General features: G+C 35.8%; 1 pseudogene across 1 annotated transcript; it reads right to left on the reverse strand.

Annotated features, from left to right (window-relative positions):
- Positions 1 to 1,129: 1,129 nt before the first annotated feature.
- Positions 1,130 to 3,956, reverse strand: LOC149140359 (alcohol dehydrogenase 3-like; annotated as a pseudogene). Its single transcript, XR_016264146.1, has 9 exons — positions 3,696 to 3,956; positions 3,396 to 3,532; positions 3,193 to 3,239; positions 2,717 to 3,042; positions 2,332 to 2,505; positions 2,237 to 2,298; positions 1,963 to 2,058; positions 1,696 to 1,857; positions 1,130 to 1,522 (listed from the first exon to the last, which is right to left on the reverse strand). The product of XR_016264146.1 is annotated as an alcohol dehydrogenase 3-like (transcript).
- Positions 3,957 to 4,564: the final 608 nt, after the last annotated feature.

Genomic DNA, 4,564 nt, shown 5'->3' on the forward strand with positions numbered 1-4,564 from the left:
AACAAATTAATTTTGTGAATGCCAAAATTATCATAAGCATGTACATGTAATTAATCAATGTATTGTAGATAAATTTTAGAGTTGAAACTCTCGAGGTTTCACCTACATGAAGTCATTGCTTTCTCCTCCATTACAACTAACCTAAAGCCATTATTAATAGCAAGTGAAAATTAAAAAACCTTTTATTAATATGTTATTCAAAACTAGCATACATCCATCTGATTCCTCTCTAGGTTTGGTAGATCCGGAATTGAATCTATACTAGTTGTAATATCCTTGAACCAACATAAATAAACTTGCTTCCCCAAAAAATGGATGAGAAGTACATGTAGACATTATTTTTTGGGATTCAAAAAAAAAAAAAAAAATTCTTTGGTTAACAATCTACTACTCTACTTTGATTTCAAGAAGCAGCGCAAATCCAATCCCTCAATTTTACCAAATCACAAATAAATTTAGTGATTTTTATTCTATGCTTACCCAATATGTTCTGCTTATACAATCGGGGTTCATAGCTTTCAATACTAAAGTTTGTATAATACCTAAAACGAGTGTGGATAACCACTTCGGTTCTAACGTCCGCTAAAAAGTGTATATGGTAACAAAATGTCACTCTAATTTATTTTAAAATCCATACAACTTTGGTATGCAATTTACAGTGACCTCTGGCTTATAATATATTTTTTTTTCCAGTAAGTTTCTAAACTGAACTCAACTTCAAAGACCAAGAAAGCCTAGTCAATCAAAGCATTTGGGAAGAGATTTTTTAACTTAAGGCAGCAAATTTGAATAGTCCAAGGAGACTAGACTGTTGAAATATTACAATCCTAACATATTCAAAAGAATAGAAAGCACATTTGAGAAAGACAATGAGCTAAATTTCTTTGTAAATGAATTTTTGATGTTATATGTGGAATTGATAGGCATGAGAAGAGATTATTACAAAGATTTTGACTTTGATTTCCTATAAAAACACTCTCAAATTTTCACAAAGCCAATTTTGGTTTTTCATAACCATATGCGTTAATCATAATTCACCTTTCCACCTTTGACTTAACAACATTTTTCGAATTTCCACATCCATTCAGACTTTCGCTATAATTTTTTATAAAGACAATCTTCAAAATTTGCACCGATTAATTTGTTATAACCATGTTAATTATTCAAGATCAGACAATTTCAACATAGATTCTTTGTTCAAAGTTCAAAACTTTTAAAATTTAAAATTGAAACCATTTTTACAATACTAAAATTCTAACGTATTTCTCCAAACCCTTTCATGTATTGAATTCAGGGAACCTCTATCTGTCAAGGAATTTAACTTCAAACATGCCATCCATCACAAAATCTGTAAGAAACTTAGGAAAACTTAAGATATGACTGTTGACTTCCTCCCGAACGTTTAATTGCCAATCACGTTTATCACACATCTCAGACTCTCGCCTTTAATCATGTAATCAAATGCCTTGTTGATATCGGCAAATGAAACATCGTGTGTGATAAATTTCTCCAGTTCAAGCTTCTGCAAAAAAAATAAAGAAGTTAACTTGAAAGACTGATTACATGGAGATCAAAGAGTAGAGATTTTTGCCACGAAAGGAAAGCAGCAGGCATGGCCTGAGAGAGCCATTTTTATCCTAAAATCTAAGCAAATGAATGAATCTTCATAGAATAACAAATGAAAGAAAGTCCTACCTTATCCAAATACAATTCTACAAGGCCTGGCAAATCGGTACGGGGCTTGTAGTTTCCAAGGAAAGTTCCTTTCAATGTCCTTTCGTTCAGAAAATTCACGGGGCTGGTTGCGAAGACTGCGTCTGCATTAGGGACACCCACTAAAACGGCTACACCCCAACCCTGAACAACAAACACATACCCATTTGATCAGTATATGCATAGTAGCTAAAACTGAGCGTATATTTACAATTTCAGAAGAAAGGGAAGGGAAGGCAAAGTAAATACATCATGGCAGGATTCGAAGGCTTGAATCATGGCCTTGACATTCCCTGTGCACTCGATGCTGTAGTCCACCCCTCCATCAGTTTTCTCGGCAATAACCTGATAAATTCCCAGAGTTTAGTTTTAATTTAAAGCATTTCTCCGAATACAACACAAAACTGAATTGAGCTTTAACATAAATTCTTTTACAGATCTATTGAGCACCAACAAAGGGCAATAAAATTGAAAGAGACAAAGGAAAAGAGAAGTTGAAATCATTGTAGGCAGCTCAACCAACCTCTTGAATAGGCTTCTTGTAGTCCAGTGAATTTATAAATTCCGTTACACCATAGAGCTTTGCTGAAAGAGGACAGATTACAAAACGATTCAAACAACGAAATAGAAAGGAAGTTCTTCAGTCAACATACATACAGTGATTAATAAATGATGGAAATGGGCATTTTACAACCTTTTTCATACTTACGGCAAGCCCAACACCCCCGAGGCCAAATATTGCTACTGACGAACCCTTCTTGGGTTTGGCTACATTCAAAGCCGCCCCCATCCCTGAATCCACAATAAAATGAATTTTGAATAGGAATTACAATCAAGGAAACGATCATGGGTGATTTTAATCACAGTCCAGCAAGCAGAACTCTAAGAATTCAATCACCCACTTTCTAAATCAATAAACAGTGTAAACTAATTCAATTATATCATTGCGATCTTTCACAATCATCAGCGAATTAAGTTTCGAAAACCCCAGAAAATAATTTACCTGTTGAGACCCCACAACTCAGAATACAGACTTTGTCCAGAGGAGCCTCTGGATTAATTTTGGCAAGGGAACCCACATGCGTAACTGTATACTCGCTGAAAGTCGATGTACCAACGAAGTGGTAGATGGGTTTCCCATTAATTGAAAACCTCGACTTCCCATCACTTATCATAACCCCTCTGTCAGTATTAATTCTTAAAAGATCACACATGTTGCTCTCCTCTGACTTGCAGTGTCTGCATTCTCCACATTCTCCAGTAAATACAGGAAGCACAGTGTCACCCTCCTTGAGGTCAGTCACCCCTTCTCCAACACTCTCAACAATTCTGTGTCAACCAACCAACTTATGATTAGCGAGCAATAAATCACAAGAAAATTACTGTCCCTTTTGCCCTTTTCGAAATTCTATGTGCCTGCTAGTATGCCTATTTAACTTTTTTGAATTGTCGATTTACGGACAAGAACAGAGTGTATACCCAGCTGCTTCATGTCCCAAGATGCGGGGAAAGAGAGGAGTTTGGCCCTGCAACCAAAGCAGTAACGGTCAAGAAATTTTTATAATAAATATTTAAAGTAATTTAATGGTATAAAGAGAAGTCAGTGTGTTATACAGTATCCAACTTTAATTCTTCTGTATGTTTAATAAGTTTAGTTCTAATGATAATTATTCATAGCATACCTTTGCTTCCCAGAAATAAAGGTCTGTATGACACAAAGCGGTATAATGCACTTTGATTCTCACTTCCATTGCCTGTGGAGGAGCCACTTCCACTTCTTCAATCTTCAGAGGCTCCCCTGCTCCCCATGCAACAGCAGCTGCAACAAAAGTAAAAATATCAAAATATATCAGAATTCAAGAAGCACACATACAGTTTGCATAAATCCAGCTTAACCCTGAAAATCAATTTTGCCCTGAAATGATATACATGAAAGAAATAGAATGTGGCCATTACTCCTTGCACTGAACTGAACTAATTACCTTTGCATTTGATAATCTGACCCGCAGTAGAGCTCGCCATTTTCCTTTCAATGTAGATGGTATTTTCTTTTGCAATCGTAGTATGATGGTGAAGAAACAAACTTTTGCATTGGTGTTGCAGGCACTTATGCTTCCTGAATTTATATACCCACTTCCTTTGAAACTATAGGCGGTGAAGACTTTGGTGTTAGTCGGCATCCAGCTGTGATATTCATTTATTTAATTGACTGTGGGGTTTCCATCTCGTTCCGCAAATGAGTTTGAATAGTCAAGACCATGGATTGTGTCGAAACCACCCTACTTACCTTAATACTGGCGCCAATGGTTCCATGCGATAGGTTAGAAGTTCGAATCTTCCTTTCGCCAACAAAGCATCATAACACTTTACACTTTGTCTGAGAGCGGGGGCCTCATATATACTTCAGCCTTTGTTCGAGAGCGCGGGCCTGCGACTCTGCGAGGTCAACATTAAAAGTCTTATTTCTAACATTTAATGGTTTAGGCCTAACCGCTGTTGTTAGTTGACCATGATTGGGTCCTACTCAGGTTCAAAACCTTGGTTTGGGCACATGCGGTGGGTTTAGATATTCAGGGGCAGTCCGTCGCACCGGCTACTGGGTCTGGGTCTCGTCTCCTCCGTGTAAGATTTATAGTTTATCAATTCTATTAAAAATTTATGGGATAATTTGAGAAAATAGTAAATATTGATGTTGGATTTTTGTTTTTGTTTTTTTTTCTTCTAATTTATAATAAAAATTATTATATATGGAAATTATTTTAAGTTATCTAATTTTGGAAGGAATAAATTAAAATTAGTGTTTGCATTATGTAATCTTTTTTTTATATGAATATATTATGCTTTTTCTTCT

Source organism: Pinus tabuliformis, chromosome X (assembly GCF_031772625.1).
Source record: "Pinus tabuliformis cultivar Carrire ecotype Pingquan chromosome X, CPIR1, whole genome shotgun sequence".
In the NCBI taxonomy this organism is placed as follows: Eukaryota; Viridiplantae; Streptophyta; class Pinopsida; order Pinales; family Pinaceae; genus Pinus; species Pinus tabuliformis.